We start from the raw sequence: 19253 nt of genomic DNA, 5'->3' as shown, positions 1-19253 counted from the left end.
TATTGGGCGTTGGACCCAACTATTCCAATTTGCATACAAATAAACAAATAGGAATACTTGAAATAAAGAGAAGGGCTTGTGCCCTTTTACAACACATTAGATGGACTTATGTCCATTTACAACAAATTTGAACTAATCAAATTACATTCAAATCTAAACTACTTAACCCAAGCATTCATAATGTAAAGCGGCCAATCACATAGCTCAATTATCGAGGCCTTTGGTTCATAATCACCATTTTCTTAATCAATCAAATTAACTAAGAAAGCAACTTAAACAATTGGTTTTCGGACTCATAGAATTGATTTAAATGGAACTAAATGAAATGAAAATCCAATTCTCATTCAAGAGACAAAACCATTTTGTTCTCATCATCTTTTGGGCCGAGAAACAATGACCACAACTATTGGGCCATAAATTTAAAACATAAACTTTTGGGGTCACTTTGTAAAACCACAAGAGTCCACAACTTCATGTAATTACAACTAGAACCCAAAAAATTTCAACAATAATAAAAACTTCATTAAAGGAGCAAAACAATTTGTCCTTTAGCGTTTTTGGGCCTTAACGTAAAAACGCAAACTTTTGGGTCAAAGTGCAAATACACAAAAGTATCAAAACTTTATGTAATTGCATGAAAGCCCCAAAAGTACCCCCACTAAGGGGTGGCCGGCTTTGGTAGTGAAAAAAGAGGGGGGGGAAAGGTTTTTTGGTGAAAAATTCAAAATTTGAAAGTGTTTTGAGCAAGTGGATAGGTAGGTGAGGAAAAGTTGATTAGGATGGGTTGTAAGAAAAATGTTTTGTCAAACAATAAAAGCATAAATCATCCATCACCAATCATCCATCATCTATCAATAATAAACCAAAACTTTATTCAAAGCAACAAACATATTGAATCAAAACACCCAAACTTTTTGTTCTTGGTAAGAACATCAATAACATTGAAGAACACACATGAAAACTCATAAGAGCTCCATGAGTGTTTTCACTCAATAAAACTCAAATTTTCACTACACAAAAGAGGGTTAACATCCTAGGGTACTTAGGGGTTCCAAAAGTCACTTTAAAACTCTTTTAACAAGACAAACATGAACCCAAAAGTCCACCCTTTGGATTTGGCCGAATCTCCCCACATACATGGCACCAAATTTTAGTTCTAATATTCATGCTTAAATGAACTACATCTACAACATTTGAGATGCTAAATTTTTAAGTAAAATTTATATTCAAAAGCAAGAACAAAGCTTGTAACATTTACAACATTTAAATCACAAACCATGAAAAACAGAAAACCTAAAAGGATTCACCATAAACTAGACCTAGGCTCTTGATACCACTTGAAGGAAAAATTTTGTCCTAGCTAAGAACATGTGAGAATATTTGAACACATAGGCAAACTATTAACATATTAAAGTAGACATGCATTAAAAAACAATTCTAAAACCCATGACTTTCAAAGCCTAGTGAATGGTGAACCATGAGACTCTTCAACAACGTTAAAGAGAATGAAGGATTTAGAGATTCATTATCCTTGAAGCTCATCCTTGTTTACACAAGGGATTCACCCAAGTGGAGGGCCTTCAAGTCACCTCCTAGCTCCTTGGATCTTCCTTGTGATTTTCTTCCTTTTGATGCTCCTTGACGATGTGAGGAAAGGATCTCCAAAAACACCAAAGATTTGGTGTCTCTAAGTCTCCACACCAAGGATGAGGTGTGAAGATGAAATGGATGACTTAGAGAAGAAAAGATTGCTAGCTATCTCTTCCCTAAGTGGCCGGCCTCTTTTAGAGAAAAAGAGAGAAAGTGTTTCTCATCTTTGTCTCAAGAAAACCCTAATGTGGTAAAAGCTATAAAGATGCTTTTATATCTCTTTTCTTAGGTGAGTGGTAAACTTGCAATTACGCAAAACTTCCCACTACCTTGCTATGGCCGGCCATCTTAAGTGATTGGGCTATTTGCCCGTATTTGTTTTAGTTGTCATACAACTTAAACATAATGGGCCTAGTGGACCAAACCCTTTTGGACCCCGAAGCCCAAAACTAACTTAAAAGCCCAATACGAACCTTTGGTAAAATTAATTAACTAATTAATTAGTCTTGACCATTCTCAATTAAACCATTTAATTGCTTATCCATCTCATTTATGTTTCTTCACTTTCATCCTTACTCGGTGTACGATCCATTAGGTTCCAATTAGCGAGGCAGTGGGCGATTGTTACTCTTAATGATCGATTGTGAATTGAAATAACATTTCAATTCTCCCTTTGTTGAAGATTAGTGTTTACTAATCTTCAAGGCTTCCATAAACCATGAGTGACACCTAGCAGTATGTCATGGCTACCCAAGCTAAGTAGAAGTGGTTGGAGAACCTATCCAGTTACAATTACAATGCAATACGGTCCTTCTCTAATACAATACTCTTAATCACATTGTTTGAGTGATAGTTTGTTTCATGTCTACTATCCAATGTGATACTTCTTATATGATTCAATTGAATATGATTTGGAACATACTTCCTAAGTCATATTCGTATGCTTTGGCCAAAGACTCCTGAATCATATCTTAGAGTATTCTCCTTCCACCATGGAAGGTTAGAGATCCCTTGTTGTGCATTCATATGCCTACATGACTAGATAGCTTGACCCCAACAATGCCGTGGACACTCTCGATGGAATGCCTTTGACATGATCAAAGATCAAGGACCTAACCATTAGACATCTATGATGTCTCAGGTCAAATGACTACTTTGCATATTGCAACTAACGAGTTCTTACATGACATGTATGTTCGAACTCTCTTTTAATCGTTGTTCAGTGTACTCGATTACTCTTTCGAGCACCTATGTGTTTGTCTTAGTGTGAAGGCTTATTTTGTGAAAAACATGTTCATTTGAATAACATCTATAACATGCATTTAACAATTAAAAGGCGGAATCATGCTTGCATGCATTCAAAAACAAAACATTACCCATGAAATTCAAAGCCTAGTAGATTGGTGAACCAAGACTCAACTCAAATCAAAGTGAGTTGAGAAATTTATACCTTTGTAGATTCCTCTTTGCATAAGCAAAGGCTAATCACCCAAAGAGAGGGCCATCATTCCTTGCTTCTTAGATCCATGGATTTGGATGGAAGAATATGGTTCTCCAAGTTCCCAAAATTGAGAACCTCTAAGGGTGCGTTTGTTGCGCCGGACTGTCTCGGACTGGACTAGCTGCAGGGACTAAGCTGGACTGGCTTAGACTAGACTAAGCTGGACTAACTTAGTGAAGCGTTTGGTGCAGTGTCGGACTAAGAAGCAGGATAATAAAAACAATACTGTTCACCAGATTTGTGTTTGCTTAGACTAGGACTACAAATTTTTGCCATTGTGTAATAGAGTAATGCTACAAATCTCATGATATGGGCTCATGATATGGGTTAATTGGAGCATATTTTTGCCATGTATATTATGAATCTTAAAAAAAGAGGACAATTGTTTTGTTTCTATTACCTGCTAATAGAATTGGGACATACTATTTATAAATAGTTGAGTTTAATTTGCAAATGTAGCTTGGTTTAAACTCTGTCACCCAAAAGAAGAAAAAGAATAGTGCCCAATACATGCAACTTCAACAAATACAAGTACATAAGAAGATACTTGTGACAAGTCAATCTTTGCCATTGATTGACTCTTAAAACATCATTCACTAAACTTTCATCAATCCTAGCCTCTGTGGATATATTTACTATAGACAAGTTACATAATACCAATGCTAAGGCAGAATAAAGAAATTAAAACAAGTCAACTATCTTGGTGCATAGCCTACAGCTGTTGTCTTATGTATTTGGTTGCATCTTCCAAGCACAATTTATTTGCATGGGGATCTCTATTATTCATTTGACCAACCTGCAGGCACTAAAATATTTGGATTTGGTTGCATCTTCCAAGCATAATTTATTTGCATGGGGATCTCTATTATTCATTTGACCAACCTGCAAGCACTAAAATATTTGGAAGACTAAATTAGCTTCAAGAATTAATTCAACACTTGGGTCAACTACGTATTTCCAGCAGATTATGTTAAATAAATCACAACTACAATAAACATTCATGCCATTAGTTGAATGAACAATTGAACAAGAAGCAAACATTTAGAAACCAATGAAGATGAAATCATGATCTGTCACGCACATATTACACACACACACACACACACAGAGATTACACACACACAGACACACACAGATTACACACACAGACACACACATATTACACACACGCGCGCGCGCGCACGCACGCACAGACACACACACCCAGATTACACACACACACACACACACACAGAGAGTACACACACACACACGCACAGATTACACACACACACAGACAGTACACACACACACAGATTACATTTCTCCTTCACACGGGCCTTAGATTGCTCCCAAAATCTAGAAAATGGCACATTCCCACCATTTTGTTTATTAATAATTATCGTGCGATATGATTATACATATCTTAAAACGAACACACTACATTTGTCAAATTATGTTCAGAAATAATGCGACGATGTATTATTTATCATTTATTTTTAATTTACGCCTATTTCAAAATGTTGTCAGTTGGTGGTCACGCCAAAGTTTTGAGAGCTAGTAGCATTATTGTTCCTGTGATTTTGCTTTAGAATTTTGGAGCTTCAACTCTCTTCTGTGATACCAAAACAACTTTTACAAGATAGAAGATTATGTTAAATAAATCACAACTACAATAAACATTCATGCCATGAGTTGAATGAACAATTGAACAAGAAGCAAACATTTAGAAACCAATGAAGATGAAATCATGATCTGTCACGCACAGAAACACACAGATTATACACACACACACACACACACAGAGATTACACACACACAGAGACACACAGATTACACACACACACACACACACACACACACACAAATTACACACACACACACACGCACAGACACACACCCAGATTATACACATTATACACACACACACACACACACACGCACAGACACACACCCAGATTATACACATTATATACACACACGCACGTACAGATTACACACACACACACACGCACGCACGCACGCACAGACACACATCCAGATTACACACATTATATACACACACACAGACACACACAGACAGAGTACACACACATGCACGGACACACACACACAGAGTACACACATGGAAGACTCCCATTGTTGAAACCCCAAATTTTAAAAATCCAAAACAGCATGTGGGTAGGACTTGCAATTTTGACAACTTTGACATCCTAAATTCCCAAGTTCCATCTCATCTTAAGAAAACCCCAAATTCTAATTTCAATTTCACCTAAATATCAAAACCCTAATTTGTTTAAGTGCAGATCTCTATGATTGAAAAATTCTCAAACCCAAAACAACAAAATCAAATAAAGCTCAGTAAAATTACCATCTGCAACACAAATACACGAAATTAATAGAAGAATCGAAGTTTACCAGACAACTCAGATGAGGGCGAGCAGATGCAGAGATCGGAAGACGCAGAGATGAGGGAGCACGGTAAGGACGACGTTGAGGGAACGCAGAGATAAGGACGAAGGGAAGACGCATAAAATCTCTCGGTTTGCTTTGGCTTACGAATCCGCCCAATTTTGGGGTTGCTCGTTAAGAATGGCTAAGGAGGTCTTTAATCCAAGCAAGTCCGGGTTAAGCTCATTAAAGCTAATCCGGATGCACACCAAACGTCGGACTATAGTCTAGTCCAGTCCAAGCCCTCTTAATCCTGTCAAACAAACGTGCCCTAAGTGTCTACACCAAGGTTAGATTGGAGAAGAAATGAGTGACCTTGGAGGAGTGGGATTGCTAGCTAATCCCTCCAAGGGGGCCGGCCTCGTTAAAGAGAAATGAGAGCTTTGTGTTCTCTCCAATTTCCTAAAAGAAACCCTTAATGAATTTTAGGCTATAAAGTTGTTTTTATAGTCACTTCTTTAAATGACCTAAAGAACCAAAAACCCTAATTCAACACACATGGCCAGCCACATAAGGGATTTGGGTTTTTGGGCCTTTGTGAATCTTTATTCATTAAATTGTCATACAACTTAAGTCAATGGGCTTGACGTTCGAAGCCCATTGGGCCTTAAGGTCCAAAACTATCCCGAGGTCTTTAACGAACTTATTCGTTTGATTAATTAACATATTAATTAATCCTTGCCATAAATAATTAAACCATTTAATTATTCTTACTCATCTCCATTGTTTCTTCAATCTCCACCTTACACGGTGTACGATCCATTAGGTTCCTTTTAGCGAGGCAGTGGGCGATTAAAACTCTTTCAAATCGATTATGAATTGAAACTTACTTTCAATTCTCCCTTTAGTGTTTATACACGTTTAGGGCTTCCACAAACCAAGAGTGACACCTAGCAGCATATCATGGTTACCCAAGCTAATCAGAAGAGGTAGAGAACCTATTCAGTTTAGGATTACAAATGCAATACGGTCTTTCTCTAATACAATACTCTTGACCACATTGTTTGGATTGATAGTTTATTCATGTCTACTATCCAATGTGATTCGTGTGCTTATATGATTACCTTGAATGTGATTTGGAACGACTTTCCTAAATCTCATTCATACTCTGGCCAGAGATTCTAAATCATATCATAGAGTATTCTCCCCCAAACGGTTTGAAGGTTAGAGATCCCTTGTTGCGCATTCACTTGCCTCCATAGCTAAGTGGCTTAACCCCAACTATGCCGTGGACACCCTCCTGATGGAGTGACTTTGACATAATAAAAGATCAAGGACTTAACCACAAGATAACTATGATGCCTCAGGTCAAAGGACTACTTTGCATTATCCCAACCATGAGTTCTCATGTGACATGAATATGAGAACTCTTCGTTGATCGTGTTCAGTGAACTCATTCTCTATTGAGCACCTACGTACTTGTCTTGATGTCACACACACCAATGACTCGAGACTAGTCACTCTCCTTGAGAGAAGACACAGCACGTACTCCAATTGGCAATCCTATGATCAGGAACGTTTAGGATGTGTCTATGAAAGAATGGTCTCATGAATCTAACTTCTTTAAATTGCATTCTCCCAATCACATATTCCTTGGACTTATCGTTTAAGCATATAACATTTATATGAGACGACTCAAACAATAATGTTTGACCTTGATATTAAACTAGATTAGTTTAACATGTGAAATGTCCGTAAAGTATCATCATATGATTGGTTTTAGGGCACATTTCCAACATAGTGTCCAACACTAAATGACTTGAGACTAGTCATACTCACGCTTGAGTTGACATAACACATACTAACCTTAGCGGATTGTCAATGCCCAATTGGCAATTCTATGGCTAGGAACATTTTAGGAATGAACATAAGAGAAAGGTCTCGTTAATCTAACTTACTTAAATCACTTATCTCTTAGATCAAATGCATTCCTTGGATTCCCTTATTGCTTAAACACATGATACAATAAATAGTGATAAACAATAAGCTTTGCCCTTTATTAAACATATAATGGTTTAATACAATAAGTATTCCAAAAGCTATTACATCAAATGAGTGGCTTTGTGGGCATACTTCAACAAACTCACCTATATTTTCTGGCGAACCCGTGACTTTCGAGGTTTCTTTCCGAGCTCTCACAACCATTCACAGCGAAACTAGGGTATGGAAATTACTCCACTCTCTTTCCTCTTCATTTTAGTACTTGTTTTGAGTTGTGGTTTAATTGTTCACCGTCGACCAAAGCATTTTCCCTTCCGGAGTTCTTCCCTGATTTGCACCCGAACACACCCAAAGCCACCAGGCCTTTCGACCTTCTCAAATACCTCGGGCTTTAGCCCATGATAAGAGCATATTTATGCGACTTAGTTACCTTGTTCTTATGAATTTACGTTGTTAGTTCTTAGTTATTTTAGTCTTTTAAGCCATTTTAGTGTGTTTTCAGGTTCTAAGGACAAAGTATGCAAAAAGGTGCATTTTGGAGCCTTTTGGAGCAGTTTTGAGCATAAAATGGATATCACATGCTTGGAGCCAAATGGATGGACAAAATTGAAGATCAAATGAGGCAAGAAATGAAGAAATGAACATGAAGAACAAAGAGTTTAGAATTGGAAGCCAAAGTTTCTAAAGTTGGAGGTTTCCATTCTTGAAAGTTTCTATTCTTGGATTGGAAGTTTCCTAATCCTTCTTCACCTTTGTTCCAACCCTTGCTGCACCTCTCAAGCCTTTTCCCTCTTGGATTCTGATTTGTTAGGCCCTTTTCCTTGTGGATTTGGGTTTTACAAAGCCTTTTCAGAAACTAAGTGGGCCAAAACCCTTTTCTTGGTTGATTGGAACACTTGTGCTGAACCCTTAGGCCCTAAGCCTTAAAATCTGCTAAGTTTAAACCCTAATTTGATTTCCCTAGGGTTGTGCGGCACCTAATACTTCTAGAAGACTAAAAATCTGCACAAACCCTAGTTCTTTTCTCCCTTGGATGGGCTAAGCCTTTTATCTCCAAAACCCTAACCTCTTCCCATCAGATTTGTGAAAACCCTAGCTTTGCCGTGCCTATATATATGTGTTTTAAAGCCTAAATTCGTCACCACCTCCCGCCCATTCAGAAATACATCCAGCTGCATCCTTTCCACCATTATACACCATTCTACATCCCTTTCCACCACCATACATCCTTGCCGCAGCCCCCATCGAACCTAAACCTATTTCTGACCATTCCAGTCATCCATAAACATCCTTAGACTCTTGTGCCGTAGCAAGGTGGGGAAGAAGGAGGCCCTTGGCATTTCATGCTTGCAAATTGGAGCATTTTAGGTGTACTTCGTTTTTGTTTTCAATGTTTATTTTGTTATTACTTTCTGATTTTGCTGTAATTATGAGTGGCTAAACCCCTAATTAGTTAGTGGGAAGTTTGAAGCCATGAACATGCTTGAGATATGAATTGATTTCTTCCAACTGTGATTTGTTAAGTTGTGATTGCAATTCAATTATCTATTTTATTCATAACTGATTCTTGTATGTTTATTGAGGATGCATACTTAGTTTTCATGCATGAATTTGACGCTAGAATATAAATGAGTTTCACCTAATCATTACAAGTTTATATTCATTAGTAGTGAAGGTTGCTTATCACAATCGTGTTAATTGAATTCTTGGCAAACGTATCATGCATTCATAGTTACAATTGCCTCGTCAACACTTATGATTTTCATGAAACGTAATGATCTCTTATTGTATCTCTATTATGCATTCATGTAAGGGACTTTTAGAGAATGATTTGGGTTGTTCTATGCATTCATCCAATCCAATGAGTAAAGGAAAATCTGAGGGTTAATTTGTGCATCACGGTTAATCTGGGGTGTTGAGCATCATAATCTATTGAAAAACAATTGGAAATCAATTCATGTACAAGTGTGTCATGTGTGAAGAACTGACCTCTAACTAATCCATCCATCATCTTATTTATCAATTTCATTTTATAATCTGCCTAATTTTATAACTTGTTTGTTTGTTTTAAATTCGTCCAATTCAAAACCCCCCTTTTACATTCTTGTTTCAAAGTGTTCAATTTAGGTTTTGTTTGTGTTTTTGAGTGTTTTGGTTCAAGCCAAAACACTAAATTCGTCCAAAATTGTGTTAAGGTCAGAATCTGCCCAGATTGTGTTTTTAGGCAGTTTTGAGTGTTTTTAAGTTGTTTTGAGTCTTTTAAACCTGTTTTGAGTCCTTTGAATCTATTCAAACGTTTTTAACTTTGTTTTTATGTTTTTGAGTCAGTTTAGAGGTTTTAGCAAGTCCTCATAATCCCCGGTTTAGAACGATCCCTACTTGCATTTATACTACGATTCGACAACAAAAAGGTGTTGCGTAAAATAACTAAACACACAAATTAAACCCTTTTGTTGACAAATGTAGTATGGATAAGTAGGGATCGTTCTTAAACCGGGGATTAGGAGGGATTGCTAAAACACTCTAAACTGACTCAAATCTGTAAAACAAAGTTTAAAATACTAAACTAGACTCAAAGAATGCAAAACTAAAATCTAAAATACTAAAACAAACCAAAAGACTCAAAACAGCAAACAAACACTCAAAATTGCCTAAAAACCACTTTCTGGGCAGTTTTGGGACTCTAACACAACTTGGACGAATTTTGGTTTCCTAATGACCTAAAACATCTAAAAACATATTCTAAGACAAGTTCTAAGTAATATGACTTAAAGGAATAAGGTGGGATTGATTTTGGACGAAAATAATTAAATGGGCAGATTGTAAGACAAAATTGTGATGAATCAATGGATGATGGAATGGCTAAGGGGTTCTTCTCCACACATGAAATATATGCAATGTAAATCAATTTCCAGTTATCAATTTAATAAGTTGTGAACCTCGACACTCCAAGTTAATTAGGTCCGCTTAAATTAACCTTCAGATTTCCCTATAATCATTGAATTGGATGAATATGCATCACAAACAAATTATTCCTAACAAGTTCTCTATATGAACAACATGATAAAGATACAAGTTAGAATCATTACGTTCTTTGGAAATCATAAGCATCGACAAGGCATTTGTAACTATGAAAAGCATGATACTCTTGCCAGGAATCTACTTAACACGATCGTGACTAGCGACCTTCACTACTTGCGAATATAAATTCATAACGATTAGGTGAAACAAACTTATATCCTAGCATCAAATTCAAGCATGCAAATTAAGCGTGCACTCTCAATCAACATACAAGAATAAGTTCTAAATCAAACGGTTAAGCAAATTGTATTCACGACTTATGCAACGATAACTGAAAGTAATCAACTTATTTCACATATCTAATCATGGTTTTGAATCCACCCTTAGCCAAAACGAATTTAGCCAATCATACTCAATGCAAAACAAAGATTACATGAATTAGACATTGAAATATAAGATAGAATACACCTAAAATTGTTCAACAACTCAGAATGAAGAGCCAAACAATTTAGTGAATCTGTCCCCTTTCCTTGCTTGCGGCAGATTGGATGTTGGTGGTTCCTAGGCTGTTTTGATGATGTAGAATGGATGGAGGACATATGGAAGTGTTTAGGGTTGATGGGTGGTGCGGCTAGGGTGGTTTTGTGGCAGAAATTTGGGTGAATGGTGGTAGAATGGGGCTGTTGAAGATGGAGTTCAGTTTCTGGCGTGAATGGTGAGTTTCTGGATGAATGGGGATGTTTGTGGCTGCACAAACATGTTTATTTAAAGGGATTAGGAAATTAAAAACCCTAGGCTAATTAGGTAAACAGAAATTTAAGTCAAAGGCTTCTAAAAATAGGAAATCAAATCAGGAATTAAAGAAAATTAGGCAAGGGAAATTCGGCTAGGGTTTAAAACACAAAAGGAAAGTGTTTTAAAGCTTAGAATTAGGAAATAATCCTCTCCCTTGCACGGCAAGGAAGAGGAAATACCAAGGGGGGTGCGGCAAGGGTTCAAAAGGTGCAAGAGATGTGTATTTGATGTCCTAGAATGCTTAGGAAGTCTTCATAATTGCTGGAACTTTTAGGGATATTTAGGAAAAATCAAACCAAAGTAGGAAACTTTGGCTTAACTTTCCTATTTCAAGTAGGAATCCTTGTTGGAGTAGGAATCCTTGTTCTTCTAGGAATCCTCATGTGATTAGGAATCCATCTTCCATTAGGAATCCTTCTTGGAGTAGGAATCCTTCGTCGATTAGGAATCCTTTTTCAATTAGGAATCCTTCTTCAATTAGGAATCCTTCGTTGATTAGGAATCCTAATTTCTTCAAGTCTTCAATTCATCCATTCCTTTTGCTCCAAAAGGCTCCAAATTACATCATTTTGCACACTTCGGCTTTGGAATCTGAAAACACACAAAAGTAACTTTAAACACTAAAATAGCTAACGAAACATAACATAAATGCACGAGAACAAGCCAATTAAGTCGCATAAATATGCTCCTATCAAAAGGTTTAATTTGAGTGCTTAACTTTTATCACATCAACCCAGTCTTGGAACTAGGCCATTTCCCTTTTGATTTTTTGGCCTGTAGGCTGTGCATGTGTGTGGGTTATATGTGTGTGATTGGGCCGTGCCCTGCATGGCCCATGTGTGTGTGTGTTTTGGACTATGTGGTGTGTGTGATATGTAATGCGTGTGTGTGTTGTGTGTGTTTGTATACCATGAGTGTGTGTGCATGTCGTGCATGCTTATGCATGCTGTGCATGTCGTGCATGCTTATGCATGCTGTGCATGTGTGTATGTTTGTGTGATGTGTGTGCATGTGTTGTGCACGTGTGGGTGTGTGTGTATGTTGTATGTGCAGGTGTGTGTTTGTGTACTATGTATGTGGGCCGTGTGTGTGTGTGTTCAATGTGCGTGTGTGTGAGTGTAGGTTTGGGTTAAGCCCAAACTACCTTTCTTCACCCTAAACCCTTTTAACCCAAAAGCCTTAGGATCCTAAAACCCATTAGACCTTAACCCATTCAACCCAAATCCTTTATTTAATTTGGTTCAAGTCCAAATCCTTTAGAAAATCCTTTTAGTTATTTATTTCATTTTTTGTGCTTAGGTGAAGTTGCTAGTGAGGGAATTTGTAATCCTTATCCGCACAACTCTATTGCTAAGAAGTATCTGTAAGTGGACCCTTTCTAAAATTTGCATAATTTCATAGTTTATTTGCATAAATGAAATACATGCCTTGTGAGTTATTAACTGATTTTATGTTAAGCAGATTTATTGAATTATTGATTATCGTCTCATTATTTTGTAAGAAATTAATTGTTGGCCTATATTGTATTTTCTATAAAAACCATGAACTGGTAGACTATCTAATGGATGACGATAGGATGCTACAACATGTTTTAGAAACCCCTCTTTATAGTATAGACGATGGATGACTTTATACTATGAAGTGGTTATTTATGAGAGGCGTAACTATTTGTGCGTACCTAGTAGACAATATGCCGCCTGGGGCGAGGATCTAGTGTTGGCAGATTGGCTGGGAGAAATAATCCCTAGTTGCGGGCTGAGGGACAAGGAGCAGGCATTCGGCCGGGAGTTGGTAATCCCTGGCTACGGGCGCAGAGACCATGGTGTTGGCATAGGGCCGGGAGATCTATATTTATTGAGTGATCTTACTAGTAGAACATAGCGCTACGAGACGATTTATGAAACTTTTGATATTTTGTGTTTCACGATATGTCTCTTGCTAGGATTTTTATTCAATTCATCACTTATTATGCTAGTAGTTTTATTATTATTGTATATATGAACTTGGTCCACTCACCTTTGTTTTGAGCCCCTCCTATTCAGGTCTTAGAAACGAGGATTACGACATGATGTACGAGGCATTCCCCTATCAGTAGCAGTCTATCACTCACTTGAGTGATATCTTGTAATGACTTTTCCTTTTATGATCTTGTTTTAGAACGTGTGTTGGGCACTCTAGACATTTCATTAAACTTTGTTTATTACTTCTAGATCCTAATGTTTATTCATGAATATTTCTTCCTAATCATTACTCTTGTATTCAATAAATGGCTTTCGTCACCCTTCGGTGTCGGCCAGCACATGCCTATCCGGGTATTCGGGGAATATCGGGGTTGGGACGTGTCAGACTAAGACCACAAGATCGAGTAATCAAGATTTCAAAATCTTTATGGGTACCAAAACTACACAGTTTTTCTATTTGGAGTGCATTTGGACTGTTTTCGGCATAATAAAAAAACAAACGAGCGTGTGTTTGACACTAATTGGAACTTAAGCAAATAACCACATATAATAAACTACGAGGAGCCTAAGAATGAGTAGGCAAAAGATCAAAAGCTTATTGGGTGTCAAAAGTTCAAAAGCTCAAAATCTTATTAGGTGTCAAAAGTACTTAGTTCTTCTATTTGGAGTGCATTTGGATTGTTTTCAACATTAATAAAAACAAACGAGCATGAGCTTGACAACCATTGGAACTTAAGAAAATAAACTCTTATAATAGTACCATGAGAATGAATAGTCAAGATATCAAAACCTTATTGGGTGCCAAAACTACACTGTTTTTCTATTTGGAGAGCATTTGGACTATTTTTGGCCATAGTAAAAAACGAACGAGCATGCGTTTGACACTGATTGCAACTTAAGCAAATAAACACATATAATGAGCTACTAGGAGCATAAGAAAGAGTAGTCAAAATATCAAAAACTTATTAGGTGTCAAAAGTACTCAGTTTTTCTACTTGGAGTGCATTTGGACTGTTTTCGGCTTTAATAAAAACAAACGAGTGTGAGCTTGACACGTGTTGGAACTTAAGAAATAGACACATATAATGCGCTACTAGTACCATAAGAATTAGTAGTCAAGATACGAAAACCTTATTAGGTGGCAAAACTACACAGTTTTTCTATTTAGGGTGCATTTGGACTGTTTTCAGCATTATTAAAAAAACAAAAGGAGCATGTGTTTGAAACTGGTTGGAAATAAGCAAGTAAACACAAATAACCTGCTACAAGGACCATAAGAATGAGTAGTCAGAAGATCAAAAGCTTATTAGGTATGAAGATTACACAGTTTTTCTATTTGGAGTGCATTTGGATTGTCATCAGCATTAATTAAAAAACAAATGAGCATGTGTCTAACACGGATTGGAACTTAAGCAGGTAAATATATATAATGCGCTACTATGACCATAAGAATGAGTAGTCAAAAGATCAAAAGCTTATTGGGTATCAAAAGTTCACAATTTTCCTATTTGGAGTGTATTTGGACTATTTTTAGCAAAATGAAAAGAAAAAAAAAACAAACATTCGTTTGACACTGATTGGAACTTATGACAACAAACACATATAATGTGCTACTAGGATCATGATTATGAGTACTCAAAAGATTGAAAGCTTATTGGACTCAAAACTACACAGTTTTTTCTATTTTAAGTACATTTGGACTGTTTTCGGTATTAATACAAATAAACTAGCTTGAGCTTGACATCCATTGGAACTTAACATAATAAACACATATAATGCGCTACTAGTACCATAAGAATGAGTAGTCAAGATATCAAAACCTTATTGGGTGCCAAAACTACACAATTTTTTGTATTTGGAGTCTATTTGGACTGTTTTCAGCATTAATTAAAAGAAAAAAGTGCGTGCATTTTACACTGATTGGAGCTTAAGAAAATAACCATATATAAGGAAGTACTAGGACCATAAGAATGAGTGGTGAAAAGATCAAAAGCTTAATGGTTGTCAAAAGTACTTAGTTTTTCTACTTGGAGTGCATTTGGACTGTTTTCGACATTAATAAAAAAAAAATCGTTCGTTTGATACCGATTGGAATTTAAGAAAATAAATACATATAATGTGCTACTAAGACCAAAACAATGAATAGTCAAAAGATAAAAAGTTTATTGGGTGTCAGAATTACATTGTTTTTCTATTTGGAATGAATTTGGACTGTGTTCGACCAAAATAAAAGAACAAACAAGCGTACGTTTGACACCAATTGTAACTTAATTAAATAAACACATATAATGCGCTACTAGACCCATAGCACTAGAAAGAAATGATACTTGTGAAATGACAGAACTACCACTCGGCGACAAGATTATTGGGGTGAAGTGGGTTTATAAAACAAAACTCAATGAGAATGGAGAAATGGACAAGTACAAGGCTCGGCTCATTGCAAAAGGTTACAGTCAAAAGTATGGAGTGGGCTATGTTGAGGTATTCGCACCAGTGGCTCGGTTGGATACCATTCGAGTTGTGATTTCACTTGCTGCGCAAAAAGGTTCGATGATCTACCAACTAGACATCAAGTCTGCCTTCCTACATGAAGAATGAAGAAGTTTTTGTTGCTCAACCTTCTGGCTATGAGAAAAAGGGTTAAGAACACAAGGTGTACAAGCTTAAGAAAGCTTATATGGACTGAAACAAGCACCTCAAGCGTAGTACAGTCGTATAGAGTCCTATTTTGTCAAGGAAGGCTTCAAGAAGTGCCCCTATGAGCATACTTTATTTTTCAAAATAGTAGATGAAGGTAAAATTCTAATTATTTGTCTTTATGTTGATGATCTCATATTCACTGGAAATGATGAAATTATGTTCAAAGATTTCAAAAGATCCATGATGGTTGAATTTGATATGACTGATCTTGGAAACATGAGTTATTTTCTTGGTATTGAGGTGATGCAACGGCTAGATGGTGTCTTTATTGGCCAGTGAAAATATGCACATGAGGTGTTGGATAGATTTAATATGGATCAATGTAATTTAGTGCATAATCCAATAGTTCCTAGGTCTAAGCTTTTGAAGGACAAAGATGGAGTAAGGGTAGACAACACACTTTACAAATAGATAGTTGGGAACCTCATGTATTTGAATGCCACACGTCCTGACATAATGGTCATAGTTAGTTTAATCAGCAGATATGCGGAGCGTTCCACTGAGATGCATCTACAAGCGGCCAAAAGGGTGTTGCGATATGTGAAGGGAACAATCAGTTTTGGGGCATTCTACAAGAAGGGAGGAAATCGGGAACTTATCGGCTACATGTATAGTGATTATGCAGGTTATGAGGATGATAGAAAAAGCACTTCGAGATATGTTTTTTTTATGAGTTCAGGTGCTGTGTCCTGGTCCTTGAAGAAACAGCCGATGGTTACACTTTCCATCATTGAAGCCAAGTTTATTTCTGCGGCATCTAGTGCTTGTCACGCAGTATGGTTAAGGAGAATTTAAGGGAGCTTAGTCATAATCAATGCAAGTCTATAGTGGTGTATTGCGACAACATATTAACCATCAAACTCTCAAAGAATCTAGTAATGCATGGTCGTAGCAAACACATCGATGTTCGTGTTCACTTTCTTAGTGATCTCACCAAGGAACAAGTCGTTCCTTGATTGATTATGGCCTTGATAACCCCAAGCATTGACACTATCCTAACGTCCATTCTCAATTAATTGAGGATGGTGATTAGGTTGATATCCTTGCCTATAGGACATGCCAAATGTAGCCACACTTTGCATTGTGGACCTTTCGATATACTGCAACATAAGATAAGTAAGATTTGTCATTTGAGCTTGAAGATTAGCAATTACCATGTCTTGTTTCTCTAGTACCTAAAATCAAAGAAATAAAACTAAATCAAAAATCAAAAGAAAAAAAAAACCTAGTGATTAGCAATTTTACTAATCCCCGGGAACGGCGCCAAAATTTGATGTGGTAGAAACTAACACACAAATTAAATCCTATAAATTATGCAATCGTAGTATGAGTAAGTATGGATGTTTCTATTCCGGGGATTAGATGGGATACTAACCAACATAAATTAAACTTAAAAAACTGAAAACTAAGTTAAACTAACAACAAAACAATGACTGAGGGGATTTTGGAAGAATTTAATGAAAACAAGAGTAAATGGTAGAAATTAAATTAAGTTGTGAATGAAATATGGATGAAAGGATAGCTAAAAGATTCTTCTCCACACATGAAACATATGCATACAAATCGATTTCCAGTTATTTTCCTATAAACCATGAATGACAATGCCCTAAATTAACTGTAAACAACATTAATTAACTCTCAGATTTTCCTAAATTCATTGAATTGGACTCAGCGACACAACCAAATTATTCTTCTCAAGTTCCCTAACTATGAAAAGCATGATAGAGATACATCTCAAAGATCATTAAGTTATATGAAAATCATAAGTATTGACAAATCATTTGTAACTATGAAAATCATAATACTCCTGCCAAGAATTTACTTAATGATGACTAGTGACTTTTACTACTTACAAATATAAGTTCATAATTATTAGGTGGAATTCTCTTATATTCTAGCATCAAATCCCTGCATGCAAACTAAGTATCCATCCTTAAATCGCTGCAGGAATTTCACATATATGGAATGGCTGAATCCAAGGAGAAAAGGTTTTGGCATTTTAAATTATTTTAGAACTCTAAGAATCAGAAAGTGTTGGAATGTGATTAGGATTCCTCCTTGCAGCTGGAGATAAGATAAGATAATGTTGGATAAGATAGGATAAGATAAGATAATATAGGATAAGATAATGTTCCTCTCCAACTAGGATTCCTCTTTCTTGTGTAATTTCTTGCCTTCCAAGCCTCAACTTTAATTTCTCCAGAGTTTAGCACATGTCTAACACCATTTAAACACCAAAAAACGTCCAACCCATATGCTACCCCCAGATGCTATCCAATCCAAGTCCAAAACTACTCCAAATTGCTCCATTTGGCTATTTATTGTCATTTTTACCAACTGGACCTACAATAATACGAAAATAACTTAAATTACCAAAATAAATGAAAATTAACTAATAAATGTAAAGAAATAAAATAACAAAGTTGCATAAATATGCTTCTATCATCCACTAAGGTTAGACTTCCTTGCTTTGAGGATTTGCTTTATGTAGTTGATAATAATTCCTATTCTTTAAGAACAAGTGTTGTTGCATTTTATGTTTCAACCTAGTCAAATACCACGATTTTAGGAGCTGTAAAATCATGGGTTGTTGCTTTCTTTTCAATTTCGTTGTAAGGCTATAATACGCCATTGCTTCTCTTTAATTCAATAAGAAATTCTCCTTGCAATTCAAGTGCATATTGAACTTTGATTCACAGAGGCTTTTGTCGTTTTTCTAGTTCCAACAGGGCACCAACTTAATAATCGAAGGGTGTAGATGATTGAATTTCTAGAGATAGATTTAATAGTTAGATTGAATGTGGGGATAGGGTTTTTTTGGTAGGTTTGTTGGTCTTTAGTTGCCGGCCACATTGGAGTTGCAGAGAGAACAACGAGAAGGAAGGGCAAGAAAGGAGAAGAAGAAACAGAAAAAAATAAAGTGTGTAATATTTTATCAAACCGTGGGAGACATGCAATAATAAAAATTAAACAGGGGCAAAATCATCTCTTCACTATGCTAACGAACAGTAAAACAATTTGTTTTGAATTTTAGTATGTATTAAATTTAATTAAATTTAAAAAACCTACAGGCTAGAATTTGCATAAAATGGGTTCACGGCCCATGTAACAGTCTAATCTAATAACTTATGTCACTACTCACATGGAAAAAAAACACATAACACTACATTATTAGACCAATAAGCCGTGATAAGTCTGTTCTATATAAGTCATTCTCCTATCAATCAGGACATAACATATAAATTGTTTTTTTTTTTTTTTTTTGAGAAAATAACATATAAATTGTTGCTCCACGGTTTTTTGTATAAATCGAC

At 36.3% G+C, this 19253-nt stretch overlaps 1 long non-coding RNA gene across 1 annotated transcript; it reads right to left on the bottom strand.

Annotated features, from left to right (window-relative positions):
• Positions 1 to 3463: 3463 nt before the first annotated feature.
• LOC126598615 (uncharacterized) lies at positions 3464 to 5545 on the bottom strand. The gene is made up of 2 exons (XR_007614902.1): positions 5489 to 5545; positions 3464 to 3896 (listed from the first exon to the last, which is right to left on the bottom strand). It is a non-coding gene; the product is annotated as an uncharacterized LOC126598615 (long non-coding RNA).
• Between the last annotated feature and the right edge of the window lie 13708 nt (positions 5546 to 19253).

Source organism: Malus sylvestris, chromosome 14, assembly GCF_916048215.2.
Source record: "Malus sylvestris chromosome 14, drMalSylv7.2, whole genome shotgun sequence".
Lineage (NCBI taxonomy): Eukaryota > Viridiplantae > Streptophyta > Magnoliopsida > Rosales > Rosaceae > Malus > Malus sylvestris.
Note: the sequence above shows the minus strand (reverse complement) of the source record. Positions and strands in the feature narration are given on the sequence as shown.